Genomic DNA, 22,048 nt, shown 5'->3' with positions numbered 1-22,048 from the left:
TAAGAACATTCATGATTATGAAAAGTATGATTTAAGTGATGCTATGTTTATGTCTTATGTGTTATGCAAATGAAATGGTAAAGAAAATGATATGAAGTAAGACATGAAACTATATGAATATCCTTGATATAGTGATACATTGAAATTATGTAAGTTAAGATGAGTAATAGATTCAAGTGATACATGTTGAGATTAAACGGCTATTCATGCTAATGTGTTTATGATTTGTATCATGTATGCTAATATGTTTGGTGTGAATGATTAGGATTCGACCAAGCTTCGGTTGGATCCTGCCATGTTAATTTATAGGCTATGCATTGTACTGGTAAGTGTCCAAATGGAAATATGCTTGTGTTTATGAAAGAGTGACAAGGTTTAAAATTATGTAATTTCTTATGAAATGGTTTATCATGTTATTAATTCCCTAAAGAGCTATGTTTAAATGCACTAGCTTGTGGCTATGGTTGATGATATGCTTATGTCTTGTGTGTTATGCATATGAAATGGGTGTGGAAAGGTAATGAAATGTAAGTTCATAATTGAAGTGAAAAATGATGCAAAAGGGAATGGTGAGTTGTTGAATATGGTTTCATGAATCTTGTGGTATTGGTATAGGATTACTCTTGATATGTATAAATTTCATATTTGAAATGGATCGGTATAACTAAAGTTTATACGAGCTTACTAAGCAATCATTGCTTACGTAGTTGTTTCTCCTTTACTTTTTAGATTATCGGAAGCTCATTGAAGATCTATCACACTATGCAGTGATTATATCGGTAGATTTTGATGTCTTGGTTAAGGTCATAATGGCATGTATAGGTGGACTAACGATTGATGATTAGCTAAATGTTAGTTGATGAGTTTAGCATGTTTACGTCATTTTGGGTGGTGTAGCCTTGGTACATTTGTTGCTTTGTTGATATGTGTAAATTTGATAATGTGTTAAATCATGTTTGAATGGCCAAAGTAATATATGATGAGTTGACCTCAACATGGTCAAGATATGATATAACTTGGTATGGAATTAAATTATATATATATGGATGAGTTATGGTCAAATATGTATAAGTTAGATATATGTATGTTTGAGATGAATGATAACTATATGATGGAAGTTCAAATGGTAGATAAAAATGTATATTATAAATGGTCATTTGATATGTTTGAATGTGGTGAATTGGTATAATTTTATAGAGGACATGTATGGCTATTGGTGCTAGATGTAAAATGACATATTTGGTACTTTTGGAGTGAAATTTGATAGGTAAACAAAGTGGTAAGTTATGACATAAGTTTAGTTATAAGTTAGTTGAACTATTGGCCAATTTATGTATATGGATATACATGTTTAATGGTTGTGATTGAGGTGCCTTTTGAGCACATTGGTTGTATGCTTATGTACCTTTATTGGATAGTTTGTTATAGCATGGTTTGGTTCATTTTGGAGTGCTTGATTATATGTGGAAAATTGGTTGTAGGTGGATGCATGTTTGGGTGAGAAAATTGACTTGAAAGTGGCATATTTTTCGTCCATACGGGTGTGTCTTAGCCGTGTATAACACACGGCCTGGCGACATGTCCATGTGTCCCTTGTAGCTTTCAAAGGGTTGCAAGTTAGGTTGTTACACGGCCTAGCACATGGCATAACACACGGGCATGTGAGGCCATTTCGATGGGTACACGACCTAGCACACTGGCGTGTGGTTTGGCCATATGACTCAAGTCAATGAGTGACATAGGCAGGGACACGGGCTGGGACATGATTGTGTGTCCCTACTTCGAATGTTCACATGGCCTAAGACATGGGTATGTCTCTCGGCTGTGAGTCACACGGCTTGGCCACACGGTCGTGTGACCTCTGCAGTTTAAAAATTTTCATCTTTTTTTTGAAAAATTCTAAATGTTTTTTATTTAGTCCTGATTTGTTTCTAATGTATTTTTAGGGCCTCGAGGGCTCGTATAAGGGACAATATGTATGTTATTGATGGAATTTGTTATGATTGATGATGTGAAGTGAATGATATATATTTTTGATTATGTTGAAATGTAATCTCCGGTAATGAACCGTAACCTTATTCTAGTGACGAATACAGGTTAGGGGTGTTACATCCTAGTCCATAAGTTCCTTCTTCAACGATTCCATCACTACCACCTGCGCCCATAGTCCTAGTGGAACTCGCCCATACCACTAATTCCCTATTCATGACACGGATCCTTCAACTTTCAGTGTCCTTTTTTAAGCTTTACCTTTGGATTTGCCTGTGATCCCTTCCATTCCTCAATCACAACCTTCTTTCTCTGTTGGAAGTGAAGATTTCTTTCCCTGGTGCAGCCTTTATGCTTCAGAGCCATCCGATGTTTCTCTAAGTTCGATATTTTAAAGCCAATATGATCAAATCCCTCAACAACGGAAAGAGGCTTTCCTTCTTACATTGTGTCCAAGTCGGGTTCATCTCCATTCTCTCAGATGACCAATTCTGCCAAAGCCCTATCCCTAGAGTACAAGCTATTAAGAGTTCCACGATTATCAACACGGAGGAATCGATTAAGTCAAAATTTAAGACAATAGAGGAGAAATACAATAGGGAGCAAACTCTTAAAAGCAAGGTTGAGCACCTCGACTCAAGTGTGATGACATAGAAGCTCAAAAACAAAGAGATAGAGGACAAGTGTAGATTGTTGGAGAACATAGTCGAGTCATTAGAGAAGAATGAGTCCTCCTTAAAGGAAAAACTCCAATCCCAGAAGCTACTTTATGAGGCTAAGTTAGATAGTCTTCGCCAATCCAACGATGAAGCCTTCAAGAAATATCTGGAGGACACGACAAAAAAATTAACTAAGGCACTGCCAAAGTGGAAGGTTAACCTGATTCTCCACGCCAAGTGGCCTCTAGTTCCATGGACTTGAGTAAAGTGGACTCCGACTTCCTTCGAGACGTTTCTACAGATTTATTGGGCTTCAGTGTTTACAAACCCATTGGTAAATAGTGGGAAGATTTCCAATCAAAATGGAAACAAATTACTGGTTTTTTTATTCTTAGCTCGCTCGAAATAAATGGTGATGAGAATCATGAGGAGCTCAATAACTTAGAGCAAATTCCAAAGGAAATGGAGACAACAGAAGAGGTCCCAGCCAAGTCTACTAGGCACCACTCAAAGGGAGAGGACTAATTTCTTTTATTTTTATCCTATATTTTCTTTTATTTTCTTCCACCTTGTATAACATTTCTTTTAATTAATGAAGTGATCCTTTAACTTTCTCTTATATTTTCATTCTTCTTCATTACTCTTCATTAAGTCATTATTAACGTTTCAATCTTATAAATGAGAAAATTCTCAACATCCTGAGAAATTCTACCAAGTTCGACGTATTATGCATATAGGGCTTCTTTATCTTCATGATCTGAGAACCAGTTAAACTGTGCTTTGATACCAAACTTGGAACACCCCAAATCCAATCCAATGAACCAAACTCAAATCTTGGGTATAACCACACAAAATACAATGTACTTAAGCCTAATTATTCAAGTTACAACAGATTACAGCTACTAAATTTCAAACTTTTCAATAAAATACAAAAGTGTAAACAATGAGGAATTTTAAATAGTATGCATAGAGAATTTAATTACAATTAAGATTGAATTGATGCCGTGGTTTACATAGTTATCCCCAGTAGAAATTTCTATAATTATTGGCTCAGATTCGATCCAACCATCAAGCTTGCTCTATATGCATAATAGACCAATGCACCGCTCCTTCGACGCAGTCCTAGCGTCGTCCCTCTAGGCTAAGACCCTAAAAAACCCACTTGAGCCAAGCACTCATTTACTCGAATCATACTTGCGCGTTACATTCAATGTTTCAATTATCATATCATCTCCCTTATTCTTTATTTTTCCTTTAATGATTACTTCTTTAATTGTCATTCTTATACTCACGTTCATTTCCATAACTTACCCTAATGCCTTTTTCCATCTCTTCAGTGTCTTTGAGACCTTACCTAGATTCTTCAATCACTAAGCCATGACTTCATCAAGTTTCGGAAAGAGACCCATACATAGATGATTGTTATTTCCTTTAGAGCGTACCATGTTTACATTCACTTCCAGAATATATATTTTTCATTACTTCGCTATATCTCTTTATTCCCTATCTATGTAAAATTCTTAATCATATTAAATACCTTACCATTATACCCATGGATATGTCTCATATTACTAGTATTACTATTTGCATTTAAGGACAATGTACGAAGTGCCAATTACGTAGCATAGAGTCTGCTGCAATAGCATCATTAATGGTTCATCATCGAAAGCCCTTCTATATTACACTACGGAGTAGCGCATCTCATGTGTGCCCTAAAAACCTTGTAGAATTCGCCATAGAGGTTGTTTCTTCAGAATCCACTGCAAAGATATCCTTTATACATGGGTACAAAGACTTTAATTTTAGAGATTTCCTTTCATACCTTTTCTTTAGAGTTTTCCAATAATTTCATTCTTTTAGAGTTTGTCATGCATTCCATTTCTTTCATTCAGGGCCCACCATAGAGGCGCTCCCTTCAAATGGTTGCCACAAGGGCCAATATTTTAAAGAATGCCATGAAGGCTTCCATTTCAAATATGCCACAAAAGGTTTACATTTCATAGCATGTTCACGATAGGGATTTGCCTAGGCTCACATTTTATGAGGTTTGTCCTTTATCATCTTAGGTCACGCAGAAAATCTCAATAGGTAATAACCTTCTGTTAAATCACCCCATATAATGCCATAACCCACAAGTTATGGTCTTACACAATATGGTGTCATGGCCATGGGCTTTCCTTTTAGAGAATGTGTTTAAACTCCCGATGGACCCATTTTGACTACACTGTGACGAACAAACACAGACTTATCAAGTAGACTTTTCATGCATTGACCTCATTTGAGACTTAACGCAAACTTCATTCCATATCATATCATACATTCCATAAGCACCCTACAGTCTTATTTCATTATCAAAATATCCATCACATGCTTAACTTATCAGATTCCACACGAACTATACATGCAAGACTCATATCATAGTCACACCACAACATCACCATCATACTATATTTTTCTAATTTTAGGTTCATAGTTTGATCACTTTCTACAGAAACATCTCAATATTACCATAAATACAAGAGTTGGCTTAGGGATTCACTTGACAACCACGAACAATAGCTTGAACTCTAGATCCATCATTTAAGTAGGGATTTCAACAACCACTGCCTTATAAAATAGAAGATCACCATAAAAAAACCTATTCGGACAACTTATACAATCATCTTATACCTAGATAATCCCCCAAATAGAGCCTTACTTTTTTATGCACTTAAACAATTCTACTTATAGGGCCATAAGACTTACCTTAACATGGAGAAATCATTGATAATATTCAGGATCTTCAGATCCATCTTAAAGGAATACTTTCGTTTCCTTCAACCTTAGTTTTCAATGTGTTTGAAGAGAGAATAAGAAACTCCCTTTATTCAAGCCTAAAGTCTTTTTAATACAATCTAGTCTTTATTGGAACTAGACAAATGTCATATCATTACTTAATTCTCTTATCAAAGTCCACAACTTTCGAGATACCTAATTGAGTATTTCCTTTATCTTTAACTATCTTAGTTCACGTTCGGTCAGCTCCTAACCAGCTTACCTTATAACTTAACTTGCACAGTTCTATAGAAAAATGGCGCACTATACCTCTAACATGGACTCAAAACCTCAATACCAATTCACTTGATCACATCTTTATTCCAACAAATAATAGCAACCTGGCGTGGAATCCTCATCATCTTAAACACATAACTGTATCCACCCACTGTATGGGGAAAGAAGGGGCACTTGGGCTAATACCACCCTGGCAATCATACTTCTAAAAGACTACGTTAGACCTTGTGTCCGCTAGAACTGGGGCATTACAAACCTAAAAAAAATAAATCCAATTAACACTTTCAATAAATTATGTTACGATGAACATAAAATAAAAAAAAATTATCTATAAATCTAAGGAAAAAAATAACATGCAAAAAATAGTTACAGAAGAAAACCTAATCTTTAAACTTAACCAATTCTAAGTATGGGAGATTAGCTCGCTTCGGTGATCATAACTAATTCCTATTTTGGGTTTCTACTCTATCAACTAGTCGTTATCCTAGACGGGTCTCTCGATCTTCCACTAAACTAATGAGTCGACAAGAACTACTTATCGCTCAACCTCACAGTCCAAACCGGATTGGTGTAAGGGGTTCGTAGATAGGCAATACCAATTTTTTCTTAATTCCCAGCTAAATGACTTCCTAGGGTTGTCAGGTCTAGGGTTTAAGTTTTTCCTATTTCAAACAACTGATCCGCTAATAAAATTGATTGCCTCCGGACATACCAATGTTTAGAGTATGAATACTGTAACTAAAAAATATAAAATATAAAGGTGTTGTCTACAAGTATACAGGTTAGGTTGTAATATAGTTACAATAGAGTGGGTAAGTACTTCGAGGATCGTACCCAATGGAGGCTAGTACTAGATTAATTCTAACCTAAACGCAAATAGATCTAATTAGTATTTTAAATAAGTCATATTACAATGAAATATAAAAGGGAGAAATTGCATATAACCTAAGGAAATAAATAACATGCATAAAATAAGAATGACAGAAAATTGAATTTTTAAACTCAATCAAATCTAAGCATGGGTGATTAGTTAACTTCGATGATCATATCTAATTCATATTTTGGTTTCTATTCAATCAATTAGTTGTTACCCTAGTAGGACCTCTCAATCTTCCTCTAAACTAACGAGTCAAGAACTACTTATCTCTCGACCTCACAGTTTAGACCGGTTCGGGGCTAAGGTGTTCACAGATAGACCATACCAATTTTGGGTTAATTCTCACCTAAATGACTTCATAGGGTTGTCAAACCTAGGGTATAAGTTCTTCCTCTCCCAAATGCCTGCTGTGCTAAGAAAACTCTACATAACAATTAATTAATCACACTTCCACTCACTAATCCCCCATAGGAGGATTAGTTCCTCACTGATTTCATAAACACAATAAAATTGATAAAATAAATAGACGTTAAGTGTAACTTAGGAATAGAGTGTAAAGAGAAATCTTGATTGTATTTAATTGATAAGCATAGAATCCACAAAGAGGTTGATCAAATCTACAAATTAGATCCTCCGACGAACGCTAATAAAAATAAACTGGAAAATGATCTAAAACCTAAGAAAAGGGAAAAAATGAAAACTAAATTTATAAAGAAAACTTAGAATGTCCAAGGCCTCTCTCAACAAGTGCTTTAAGATCCTACTTATATAGTTAGAGTTGTCATCGTCCTTGACCCTAGGTCAGCTGTCGTTATCGTATTAACTATTCATTGTGCAGACCAAAATGCCCCTTGCTCATAAGTATTTCCCGTACCGGACCGATGTCGCGACACTCTAGTGCTTGAGACGCGACATTGAAGGCATTATTCTCAGGTTCAAGGTAGCTTTAGGGGTGTGTCACGACATCCCATGGCTATGTTGCGACACCAAAGCCAGTCTCAAGATTCTTGCATTCTACTCCCTTTGTTGCGACATTAAACTTCCCGTTTTGAAATGCAACGACCAACATTGAGTTTCTACGCCCTTGAATGGTCTCCTGCACACTCACTAAGTATATTAGCTCACATTTAGGACTCATTCAGCCCCTAAGGTCAATAAAAGACTCAAAATGCACTTTTTATTGGATTTAAACTAAACAAAGGAAACATACTAATATATAATGAAAATGCTTGTGTTCAAACTCCTAAAGTATGAAAAATAGTTTAATCTGCTACACCGAATTACGAAAAATCAAAAACTAGTTTAATCAACATTCTCTTAAATCTGCTACACAATAATTAATTAATCACATTTCCACTCACTAATCCCCATAAGAGGATTAGTTCCTCATGGAATCCATAAACATTGTAAATTTGATGAATAAGATAAACATAAAGAATAAATTAAGATAAAGTTTAAGAGAATGTTGATTGTATTCATTGATTTGAAACGTAAAAATCCACAGAGAGTTGGTCGAATCTACAAATTATATTTTCCTTTGAACATGAACAAAAAAATAAAAATAAATCTAAAGACTAAAAGAAACTGAAAACTGAAAACTAAATTACAAGGAAAATTCTAAACTATCAAAGATGTAATAGCCCATTTTTAGTGGTGTCAGAAACAGTGGTTTCGGGGCCACCAAATTCGACAAGTTCTTAAATATTATTATTTAATATTTACGAGACATATATGCTTTTAAAAATGTTTTTGATTTAATCATTTATGTAATATAAGTGATTTATTAAGTTCACGTGGTAAGACCCTAAGGTTAAGTGGTTTTAGAAAATGAGGTATCGGGACTTCATTTTTATAAACTGAGCCATAAGTATTTTTATAAATATTTATAGAGTGTCATTAAGGTGGTATTAAATTTTCATTGAAAAATTTTAACGTTTTGATGGTTGATTAATTAAAAAGGACTAAATTGTAAAAGATATAAAATTTGATCACTATTTGATTTGAGTTATTAAATGGTTAATTGAATAAAGGAAAAAAGACTTAAATGGTAATTAAACCATGTTCAAAGTTTCCAAGCGGTGGTGTTATGATTGAATCCACTAGCTTTTGGATTAATTGTTATTTTAGTACTAATTAGTTTAGGATTAAATTGTAAATAAGTTTATTTAATTAGAATTTAATTTAATTGAAGGACCAATTGTGAAATTAAATCTTCCTTTGATGGTAATTATGCCATATATTTATGTGATGGACAAATATGGACATGACTTTGGTGTTTTATTTATTATTTAACCAAGGGTAAAATGGTAATTTGATAATTAATTAAAATAAAATAAAAACAAAAGGCTAAATTCTTATCATCTTTTTTTTTCATCTTCAACAACCCGAATGTCCATGAAAGCATGAGGCTAAGTTTCGTCCATGGTGAAATTTCATGCATGTAAGTTCAATTTAGCCCCGTTTCTTGCAATTTTTATGTTTTTGAGATCGATGCAACTAGGTCCAGTTAGCCTGTACCGTTGATTTTTAAACTGTTAAAGATTTTAAATGTTGCCATTGATGAATCTTGTGATTTTTTATGTTAAATGATGAATTTGGAATGTTGATTGATAATTAAAAGTATTTTGTTAACTGAGTTTTGATGAATTTTCCTATTAGGGACTAAATTGTTAAAATAATAAAATTTCAAGGATTTGAGGTGAAATTTTTGCAAATGTGGGATGATATGGGTGCCATGAATATTTGGTTGTCATAATTTGGCATTAAAAATGGTTAATTTGCATGTTTTGGGCTTAGGGACTAAATTGAATAAAAGTAAAACTTTAGGGGTAATTTTGTAAAAATATAAAAAGGACCAAATTGGATGAAAGGAATTGTTTTATTGTATAAATTAATATATTGAATGAAATTATTAATTTAGATCAATATCGGGTGGAAAATTGAAAAGAATGGAAAATTACCCAAATGCCCCTAAACTTTGGTATTTTTGCAATTTAGCCAGGTAAGTTCGTATGAACTGTACTATGTATATTCTTGATTAAATTTAATTTTATTATATGAATTTTATTGAAAATGAATCGATATATATATATGTTATTATACAAGTTATGTTTGTAATGAAACGAGGGAAATTCAACGACATACGATGACTATCGAGTCTCGTTTGAACCTTAGGAATATATAGGATACAAATGACATGTCATTAGGGTTACTGTGTTTCGGGTACTAGTCCTAAACTTCGTACCGGTGGTTGAGTTTCCGGCATGTGTTGCAGTTACTTGACTGCTTGTGTGAGCAACATCTTGTTTGAGCAAACACAGGTTACAATGTCTCAGACGCTGGTCTTGAATGTCCTACCGATGGCTGAGGTCCGACATTAGTTGCGGATACTCGACAGCTTGTGTAAGCAACATCGTGTAGCTTACATTTCGACCGACAACTTGTTTGAGGAGACCTATTTTACAGTTCGTGTGAGCTATGACTATATGTTTAGCACACTTCGTGTGAGCTTTCTAGCATATCCGGTATTATTCTAAGTGGTTCAACGGGCATGAAAAGAGATGAACCAGTAAGGGTTCCAATTTATTTCACTACGACAATTATAGAAAGGTATGATGTATCGATGATTCAAGTAAGAACATTCATGATTATGAAAAGTATGATTTAAGTAATGTTATGTTTATGTCTTATGTGTTATGCAAATGAAATGGTAAAGAAAACAATATGATTTAATACATGAAACTATATGAATATCCTTGATATGGTGATACATGGAAATTACGCAGGCTAAGATGAGTAATAGATTAAAGTGATACATGGTGAGATTAAATAGCAATTTATGCTAATGTACATATGATTTGTATCATGTATGACAATATGTTTCGTGTGAATGATTAGGCTTTGGCCAAGCTTTGGTTGGATCATGCCATGTTAATTTAATGGTTATGCAATGTAATGGTAAGTGTCCAAATGGAAATATGCACTAGTTTATCATGTGATTAAAATTATGAAAGAGTGGTAAGGTTTAAAATTATGTAATTTCTTATGAAATGGTTTATCGTGTGATTAATTCCCAAAAGAGCTATGTTTAAATGCACTAGTTTGTGACTATGGTTGATGATATGCTTATGTCTTGTGTGTTATGCATATGAAACGGGTGTGGAAAGGTAATGAAATGTTAAGTTCATACTTGAAGTGTAAAATAATGAAAAAGGGAATGGTGAGTTGTTGAATATGGTTTCATGTATATTGCAGTATTGGTATAGGATTACTCTTGATATGTATAAATTTCATATTTGAAATGGATTGATATGAATAAATTTTATACGAGCTTACTAAGAACTCATTGCTTACGTAGTTGTTTCTCCTTTACTTTTTAAATTATCGAAAGCTCGATCGGGTTGGAAGCTTGTTGGAGATCTATCACACTGTGTAGCAATTATATCGGTAGATTTTAATGCCTTGGTTAAGGTTATAATGGCATGTATAGGTGAACTTATGATTGATGATTAGTTGAATGTTAGTTGATGGGGTTGGCATGTATATGTCATTTTGGGTGATGAACCTTGGTACATTTGGTGCTTTGTTTATATGTGTTAATTTTGTATTGTGTTAAAGCATGTTTGTAAGGCCAAAGTAATATATGATGAATTGACCTCAAAATGGTCAAGATATGGTTTAACTTGGTATGGAATTAAACTATATATATATGGACGAGTTATGGTCAAATATGTATAAGTTAGATATATGTATATTTGAGATGCATGATAACTATATGATGGAAGTTCAAATGGTAGATAAAAATGTATATTATAAATGGTCATTTGATATGTTTGAATGTGGTGAATTGGTATAATAGTTATTGATGACATGTATGGTTATTGGTGCTAGATGTAAAATGGCATATTTGGTACTTTTGGTGTGAATTTTGATAGGTAAACAAAGTGGTAAGTTATGACATAAGTTTAGCTATAAATTTGTTGAACTATTGGCCAATTTATGTATATGGATATACATATTTAATGGTTGTGATTGAGGTTCCTTTTGAGCACATTGGTTGTATGCTTATGCACCTTAATTGGATAGTTTGTTATAGCATGGTTTGGTGCACTTTGAAGTGCTTGATTATATGTGGAAAATTGGTTGTAGGTGGATGCATGTTTGGGTGAGAAAAATGGCCTGAATTGGCCTATTTTTCGTTCACACGGGCAGAGGTATAAACGTGTGTCTCAGCCATGTGTGACACACGGCCAGGCGACTCAGCCGTGTGTCCCTTATAGTTTTCAAAGGGTTGCAAGTCAGGTTGTTACACAACCTAGCACACACCCTAGCACACGGGCATGTGAAGCCATATCGAAGGGTAGACGGCCTAGCACACAAACGTGTGGCTTGGCTGTGTGACCCAAGTCAATGAATTTCACGGGCACAGACATGGGCTGGGACACGGCTGTGTACCCCCACTTCGAATGTCCACACGGCCTGAGACACGGGTGTATAGACGGCCTGGCCACACAACCGTGTGACCCCTGCAGTTTAAAAATTTTCATCTTTTTTTTGAAAAATTCTATATGTTTTTGATGTAGTCCCGATTTGTTTCTATTCTGTTTTAGGGCCTTGAAGGCTCGTATAAGGGATAATATGTATGTTATTAATGGAATTTGCTATGATTGATGATGTGAAGTGAATGATTTATATTTTTGATTATGTTGAAATGTAATCTACGATAATGTTCTGTAACCCTATTCTGGTGACGAATACGGGTTTAGGGTGTTACAAAAGTTGTCCCTAAACAAGTGTCTAAAGAATCTATTTATAGAGTTACGGTTGGCCGTAGTCCTTAGCCCTAGGTTGACTGAAATTTTTACGTAAAAATATATTGTACAGACCAAAACGTCCTCATTTCATAATCATTTCTGTGTTGGGTCGGTGTTGTGACATCTAGTGCTTGTGTCACGACATCGAAGGCAGTTTGCTTGGCTTAGGTTCAGCTTTAAGGTTGTGTCGCGACATCGACTAGCTGTGTCAGAACAACAAAGGTAAGCTTGGAATTCTTGTATTCTGCTCCCTATGTTACAACATTTGACTCCCATGTCTCAACATGGCGACCAACCTCGAGCTCTTATACCTTTGAATGGTGTCCTGCACACTCATTAAGTACGTTAGCCCTCCTTTAGGCCTTGTTCGGCCCCTAAGGTCGTAAAACAACTCAAATTACACTTTTTCTTGAATTAAAACTAAATTTGAAAAACTATTTAAAACATTACATAATTGCTAGTAATGAAGCTCTTTAAGTATGCAAACTATTTTAATTTGCTACAACGAATTACGATAGATCAAACTCCCCCACACTTACGTCATTGCTTGTCTTCAATCAAAGAAAGATAAAAATGAAAAATAAAAGACGCCCCTTAAACAAGCATGATACAAAACTAGTAGCATATAGCTATGAGAAATCATATATACACATAATTCTGGCCTGATATGTAAATGACTTACTATTTTCAATCTCAAACACATAAGTTTAGTATAGTAAAAAGTATACAAATAGTAAGGTCCTCAAATATATGGATCCATCAATAAATCATACAAGTAATTTGAATATCCTAGCAGAGTACATATAGTCGTTCTTGTATTTACTCAATATGAGGTTAATTCATGAATAGATTTACCTAGATCACATAGGACTTTTCAGCTTAACATTCTGAGGCTTAGGACAAATATGGAATTAAAAAACAAGAAGCATCAAAACAATTTCAAGCACGAATGTAGTTTGGCATATCGTATTGTCCTCTGTTCTCCCCATTAATAACCCTTGCCTGCTTATCGCCGTATTTCTCATTCTTGCACATTCCTTATTTCTCTACATAGGAAGTCACAACATAATAAAGTAATTATGTCTAGCTCATGAGTTTTTGTGTACTAATGACTGAGTTTTTTTATTTTTGTGACTTGTCACATTTGACTTTTTTCAACACTTCTCGCTCACAATGCTTTTATTTTTCAAATACTTTTTCTATTTTTTGACTTTTTTGACTTTTTCTTCTGTTTTTCACTTGTTGACTATCCTATAATCACTATATCACATTGCTTCTTTCCATTTCACTTTGATTTTACAAAATCTACCATGATGTATCTACTTAACCCTCAATGTGTATGACCAGACGTCTAAATTCATGCAATTCTAGGACCAAAGAAAGAAAGGTAAGTACAAATTGGTGTTTTGGCTCGATTTTTGTATAGAGGTTCATCAAGAAATGTTTTCTGGCTCAAAATAATTACCAACGATCCATAAATAGGTTTAGTTTTTTGACTCTAGGTTATACCAAACAATGCCTTAGGTTATCCCTAGGTATCTCAGTATTCACAAATTTAATCAATCAAGTAATCACAAATTTAACTAATTATCATTCAAACTAGCATGCTCGTTTCCCTATATTTTCTATGACATTTGGTATATTCAATTACTTAATGCTTATTTACAATGTAATATATAGAACTTATTAGTCTAAAAATTGGAAATTTAAAATCATTCACTATGATGCTATAGTAAACACAACCGACCTATATATATGCTCCTAACCAATCACTTGTATTTCTACAAGCTCAAGCACACTTTAATAAGAAAAATAAAAAAATTTCCTATGTTACCCTCACACTTTAGATAGCATATGCTCCTGAATGTGTGGCCCTGAATATATAAGGAAAGAAGTTACCCTATTGATTGTGATATTGCCATTGTCTAATGGTGGGTTGCTTCCTTCCTTGTTTGTTGAAAGCTCGTACATGTCGTGCTTCTGTCATTTGCGGTTCCTACATAGAAAATTTGAAATAGAAAAGAAAGAAAATATATAGAAATCTACTATTAAAGCTACTCCTAAAGCAATAAAAATTATCCCAAGCTAATTATATTCCCAAAATAAATTAAAAATTGAAAAGTTTGGTCAATCCTCCTCCTCCTCCTGGGAATCCAACTCATCCCCTTCCTCATCACCTTCTTCATCTTCACTATCTTCCCTTTCCTTGTTTCCTTGCACTTTTTCTTCATAATGGGAATGAATCAAACCAAACATGTCTAGCAGATAGTTTGGTACTCTCATATTGTTCTTCCGTGCAAATTCTTGAAGAACTGGGCTCGTCTCTTGCATCCATCTTATCATCCATTCCATTTTTGGAATGCTACTCTTGCCGTTGCTTTTCGAGGTATTGGTATTGCTTTTTGTTTAAGCGAAGCTAGGACATCCATCTTTTGTTTTTTCTCTGGTTCCAATATTTAATCTATTTCTGATTGAGCTCTACGTACTATGTGTATATAGAATCACCTATCAGGCTCTTTGTCGGTCACATAAACTACTTAAACACAAAAATATATAGACTTTTTCATGCCCTTTTTAACTCAAATTCATGTAGTTTTGTAGTAATTCTTGTCGAAAAATATAATAAAATTTTCATAAATTTTTTATTTATTTTTGACAGATTTTCACAAAGGGTGAAAATTGGCTCGGCAGACACTGCTAGAAGATCAAATCGTTAAGCGATTTCTAAAGCGTTGAGGCGAATAAATTTTTCAACCTAAGACGGTCCAAATTATGAATATTAATACATAATATAATTAATTTTAATTTTAATCCAATTTATTTTGGGTTAAATAATTATTATTGATTATATTATGGAAAGGAGGCCTAGTTGTACTAATACGAAAGGCTGATCCAAATGAGCAATCAGGCTGCCCAAAACCATCCAAAATGCTAGCCCAATCTGCTCCAATCAGCTAATTTATTGACTTGCAAATCAGCCCTTGAAGTATCCTTGAAATATCCTTGAAATCACATTCAAACCCCTCCACTTATTATGCTTTTGTTGATTTACCCCTAGCCAAATGTAGCAGGTTGAAATCATCAACAAATGCATGAGCGCTGGCCGGTCATAGGGGAAGTTAATGGCTGATATTTCTAGCTAAAATTAGCAGCCAATCCCACCTATAAATACCTCCCTTTGCTACTCATTTCAAAAGTGAACTCAACTCAATTCATTCACAACACATTCTCTCTTCACTCACTTTTCTCCCTTTGTTTTCCATTTTTCTTTCTTGTCCCTTCCTTTTCTGATTTCTTGAGAAAGAGGCTTTTTTCACCTTGGAGTAGCATCACTTGAGTGTTCAGAGAGGCCTCGAATTGACAGAACAAGCAGAGAAGAAGATCAGAGAGCCATTAGATTTGTTTCTAGTTCCCCACTCTTTCTGTTATGATGAATGATCATTTTTTTGTTACTTTTGATTTAATTAAAATGACGTAAATTTAATTCATGTTAGATTGATTGCTTTCTATTGCTTAATTTATTAAAAATCATGTTTGTGTTGTTATAGGCCTTGTTGATTTGTTCAATTAAATAAAATCATGTTTATGTATTATGCTTGCATTTAAATTGTAAAGTAACAATTGAATTAATTGTTAAGTGGATTGAGATTGTAATTAATGGACACAATATCTAATTGGTGCATGTTTAATTTTCTAAGGTAGCTGAATGTTGAATTAGCGATGATATTAAATAATACATTGGTCTTGCATAACTTGCAGGATTTTTTGATTAAATTGTTTCAATATAGAGATATATTGTTACCTCACTTAATCTTTTACTTGCTTATGAAAATTGAATTAATTTTTTGATTTGGCATAGTGATATGTATAAGAGATTATTTTAATTTCATAAGTATGTATGTGCATTAACACATTTGCTTATTAAAATTTTTTTAATCGGTTGAATTGACATAGAGATATAGTCAAGAGATAAATGAATTTTGGTAGGTGAGTATGTTCATATGTTAGCAAATTGCCGAGTTGCCATGAATTAAATTTGTAACAAACATGAAGATGGTTCTGATAATGTGAAGTTAAAGAATGCAATTGATCTAGCGCATTTTTGTCATATTGATTAAAACTTGTTTTGAAATCGTGCATTGGAAATTGTTCTTTTTATTTTATTTTACTTATTTTAATTCTTAATCTTAATTAAACCCCTTTTCAAATCATAAAATTTTCACAACCAACTTGTTAAATTATTTATTTCATAAATATTTCTTTGCACAGTTCCTGTAGGTATGATAACTCGACATTTATTTGTCACTTTATTACTTGTTGCGATTGTATACACTTGCACATTTCCATCATTCCAAGTTTTTGACGCCGTTGCTGGGGATAGTTTTAAAGATCATTATTTGTGAATTTGTTAATATTGCATTTTGGTTTATTTTTTCTGTTCAATTGTAACTTAGCTAATTTTTTTCTGTGATTGTTTCAGGTATTTATGAGTATTGGTTGAATTATTGATTTACTCCCTGTAGATCCCAAAATTGAAAGACTTTTCGACAAAGAAGAAGATAAGCAATTCAGAGAAGGACCAAGGAGATGAACTATGAAAATCTAAATCAAGAAAACAGAGCAAAACCTTATTGGTTATGATAGGGATAGAGCTCTAAGATAGTATGCCGTGCTAATGTTTCATGAACTTAATATGGGTATTAGGAGACTCGAAATCGAGGCACAACAATTTGAGTTAAAGCCAGTCATGTTCCAGATGCTTCAGACAGTGGGCCAATTAAGATTGCTTATGGGGGTGAGCGATTCTTTCAAGCTAGCTGGAGTACCCAAAGATGCACTACGATTAAAGTTGTTCCCATATTCGCTAAGGGCTAGGGCTTGAGCCTAGTTGAACTCATTGCCACCACATGGCAAGAGTTAGCTGAAAGATTCCTTATGAAGTACTTCCCACCTAGCAAGAATGCTAAGTTGAGGAACGAGATCACTACTTTCCAACAAATGGATGACGAGTCCTTGTATGAGGATGGGAAAGGTACAAAGAATTATTACGAAAGTACCCTCATTATGGAATCCTTTATTGCATTCAACTTGAGACATTCTATAATGGTTTCAATGCTCACACGAGAATGGTAGAAGAAGCTTCGGCTAATGGAACTCTCCTTTCTAAGTCTTATAATAAGGCTTATGAAATCATTGAAAGTATTACCAGCAATAATTATCAATGGCTAACCAATCGAGTAGTGTCAGGAAGATAAGTCACTGGAGTTCATGAAGTGGATGCTCTCACTTCACTAGTATCTCAAGTATCTTCGATTTCCTCAATGCTTAAAAATTTTACCATTAATGGGTTTAATAATTTTACAGCTCAGCCACTGAATCAATACAAATATGTAGCCTGTGTTTATTGTGGGGAAGGACACTTGTTTGAAGAATGTCCATCAAACCAGAATCCTTGTATTACATAGGTAACAAAAACCAAAATCGAGGAAGGTAAGGACTACAATCTAATTTTTATAACCCATCTTGGCAAAACAAACCGTCCAAAAGTATTATTGGTGACACCTTGTTCTAATAGTACACAAAATTGTGAGCCAAACAAATAAAGGATTGGAACAAGCAACAATAGGAAGCGACGGCTTCACCGATTCCATCGTAAAGGTTGAAACGAGCTCAACCAGACATCGGTGAAAGTAGTCATCCAAAGCTTGGTTGGATGATACAATGAATGCAAGAGTCGAGACCAATATTCCAAGAATTTGCAAGGAAAAATAACATCTGAGTCCCCAATTACACACTTGACATGTTCGGGCTGACGAATACGGAACAAGAAGAAGAAGTGCATAAAAGCAAGGAGGAAGGAGAAGACGAGGAGAATGATGGGAACGAGGAGATGGATGAAGAAGACAATTGAACTATTTTAATTTTATAAAGACTTGTTTTAATTATTGGATGATTTTAATTTAGACTTTGTAGGAGTAGAAATAATAAATAGATTTTTTGTTTTGTTGCACTTTGTTAAATTTTCTTTGTAGGAACCCAACACAAAAAAGACACAAAAAAATTCAAGATAACACGATCAAAGGAGGAAGCACCTACCATTAGTAATTGGAGCGACCACAATCAATCGGGTAACTTCCTTCCGTATCTATTTAGAGGCTACACATTGAAGACAATGTGTCAACTAAAGTGTGGGGGTAACATAGAAAATTTGCTTCAAATTATTACATTTCCTTTGATTTTTTTTGTCTTTTGTGTTCTTGAACTTGTAGAATACAAGTGATTGGTTAGGAGCATGTACATAGGTTGCTTATGTTTATGAATAAATTTGGCATGATGATAGGTGATTTTAAACTTTTGATTATTAGGCTACTAAGTTCTATATGTTACACTATAAATAGTTATTAAGAAATCAAATATACTAAGTGATATAGAAAATACAAGGAAACGAGCATGCTAGTACGAATGATAAATAGTTGAAGTTGTATTTGTTTGGTTGATTGAATTTGTGCATGTTGAGATATTTAGGGATGACCTAAAGCATTGTTTGGGACACATCTAGAGCCAAAAAGTTTTCCTAATTATATTTCACCTTTAGTACCAATTTTTGAGCCTGTTGACACTTCTTGATGAACCACATTACAAGCCTCGAGCTTAAAAATGTCAATTTGTATTTGCCCTTGTTCTTTGGTCCTGCACTACACGACTATAGACGTCTGGCCATACGTATTGAGGGTTAAGTAGATACATCATGGAGAAGTTTGTAAAAATAGAGTGGGAAAGGAAATATTAGTGTGATATGGGAATTATAGGTTAGTCTAAAAGTGAAAAACAAGAAGAAAAATCCAAAAAGGAAATTCATATGAATAGAAAAAGCACCTGAAAAAGCTAAAAAGCATTCTTGAGTGAGAAAAATTGAAAAAGAACAATGAAAAAGTCACAAAAAATGACTATTTTTATTCTACTCAGAGAATCAAAGTACTTGTATGATTTGTTGATGAATTCCTATAAGAGAGACCCTTAATACTTGTATATTTTGTAACATACTGAACTTAGATGTTTTTAGTCAAAGGTAGTAAGTTAGCTATTCATCATGTTGAAATTGTTAGTAAACATGAAATGCCTAAGTCATATGCTCCGAAGTCAATACTTGTATCATACTTGCTCAAGGATTGTTATGTTTATTTGTCATCTTTGTTTATGTTGCTTCAAGACTAGAATTGACTTAAGCGGGGGAGTTTGATCTGCCAAAATTCAGTGTAGCAGATTAAACTAGTTTTCACACTTAAGGAGCCTAAATACAAGAATTTTTATTACATTTTAGTTATTTTTCTTTTTTTTACTTAAATTCAATAAAATGTGCAAATTGAATCTTTTATTGACCCTAAGAGCCAAATGAGGCCTAAGTGAGAGCTAACGTACTTTGTGAATGTATAGGAGACCATCAGAAGGCATTTTACGATGATACTAAATGTAATGTCGCAACGCGGGAGAATTAATGTCGTGACATAGGGAACAGAATAAAGAAAACTCAGGTCTGCCTTCGATGTCGTGACATAGACTGAGGGTGTCACGACATACCTTTGAAGATGGCTACAGATGAGCATACTGGTTGCTATGTCATGACACAGGTCCTGGTGTGTCGCGACATTGACTCTTGGACAGAAATTAGACATGAAGTAGGGGCGTTTTGGTCTGCACAATAGAACTTAAAGCTCGGAAATGTAGCTAACCTAGGGTTAAGGACGATGGCCACTTGAAGGCTATAAATTGGCTCATTTGGCACATGTTAAAGACACCTTTTGATTAACCTAGTTTCTTCCTTTATATCTAGTTTCGTTTTCTTAGTGTTCTAGAGTTCAATTTATTTCTTCATTGTTTTCTTTTAAGAGATTTGGATTGTGGAATCATTTAACTCTGTGGATTTACGCTTAAAACCAATACAATTAGGCTTTTTCATTTACTTTATCTTGTCGAGTTTAATTAACATGATTTCTCTTTACATCAATTATATATTATTTATGAATGCCATGAGGAACTAATCCTTCTATGCGGGATTAGCGAGTGCGGGTATGATCTGTTAACTATTTTGTAGGGTTACTCAACGAATCAACTATTTGGAAAAGGGAGAACATGAAACAAACCCTAAGCCTAACAACCCGGGAAGTCATCAAGGTGGGAATTAACCCAAAATTGGAATTGACCATCCGTGAACACCTTAACCCCAAACCAGTCTGGACTGTGAGGTCGGTAGATAAGTAGTTCTTGCTAACTCGTTATGTTAGTGGAAGATCAAAATATTCTGCTAGTTAGTGACTAGTTGATTAACAAGGAACCCGAATCAATAGTTGATAGAGATTACCGAAGTGAGCTAATTACCCATAATTAGATTTGATTTATTCTTCCTTTTTAATCTCTTGAATTTTATCTTTTTATGCTATTTTATTTTCATTATTATAAAAACCCCCAAAAATCATTTATTTTATTTTATTCATACTATAACTAAATTTAAAAGTACTAATTAGATCTTTTAGTGTTTAGGTTAGAATTGATCTAACGCTCGCCTCCCTTGGGTCTGATCCTCGAAGTACTCACCCACTCAATTGTAAATCTATATTATAACTAGACCCGTATACTTGCGAATCCCACCTCGTAATTCTATATTTTATTGTAGTATTCATACTCTGGATGTTAGGATGTCTGGAGGCGTCCACTTGGCGATTAGGTAATCACCGTAGTGCTCTTTCTGACGTATATGGGGGTGGACACAGTCGTATGTTTAAGATATCGAGGAATCCATGCTAGATCATTTTGATTAGTTGGAAGAAGGATGTGATTAGGTAAATAAATACTGAAGGAATGAGCCCACATCAAAAGTAGTACACACTTTTTGCTCGTGATATTGTACATGTTAAGTTATAAGGTAAGTTGGTTAGGAACTAATCGAACGTGAACCATGCTAGCTAAAAGAGAAATAGTAAGTACTCAATTAATTTCCTTGGAAGTTGTAGACCCTTGTTAAGGTAAGTCAATAGGGATGTGACATTTTTCAAGTTCCAGTAAAGACTTAGACTATTTTAATAGGCCTTCAAGTTGAAACAAAGAGAGAGTTCTCTACTTCTCTCTTAGAAAAATATTGAAATCCAAGGCTAGGGGAAAAGAATGAGCATTTTTCTTTAAGCTGGATTGGAAACTCTGAATTCTTCTAGAAATTTCTCCATGTCAATGTGAGTTTTATTACTCTGAAAAGTATACCTACAAGAATGTCTGAAGAAGTAAGGATTTTTTTATGATTTATTTGTGTTTAAGATGAGGGAAATTCTATCTAAATGGATTTTATGGTGTTCTTTTATTTTAAGAGGTAATGGTTGTTACGAATCCCGAAAGGACCTTAGATCTCGAGCTTAGGCTATTGTACAGTATTGTTAGGTGAGTCTTTAAGTTGACTCTTGCATGTGTATTATGCATTCTAGAAACTTCGGTGAAAAGAAATGAAACCATAAGGGTCAGGCTAAGAATGTACGATATGATGATTTTGATGAGAAATGTATGAATTATGGACTTATGTGTATGGATTGCATGAAACCTAATGGTCTATATGTGTAATAGGAATCTAAAGATTAAAATGTATATGTTTATGTGTCTAAAAACATGCTATGGAA

At 34.1% G+C, this 22,048-nt stretch overlaps 1 non-coding gene across 1 annotated transcript; it reads right to left on the bottom strand.

Annotated features, from left to right (window-relative positions):
* Positions 1 to 17,354: 17,354 nt before the first annotated feature.
* LOC121215155 (small nucleolar RNA R71) lies at positions 17,355 to 17,460 on the bottom strand. The gene has a single exon (XR_005910884.1). It is a non-coding gene; the product is annotated as a small nucleolar RNA R71 (small nucleolar RNA).
* Positions 17,461 to 22,048: the final 4,588 nt, after the last annotated feature.

This window comes from Gossypium hirsutum, chromosome D02, assembly GCF_007990345.1.
Source record: "Gossypium hirsutum isolate 1008001.06 chromosome D02, Gossypium_hirsutum_v2.1, whole genome shotgun sequence".
Lineage (NCBI taxonomy): Eukaryota > Viridiplantae > Streptophyta > Magnoliopsida > Malvales > Malvaceae > Gossypium > Gossypium hirsutum.
This window is presented reverse-complemented; position numbering and strand designations above follow the sequence as displayed.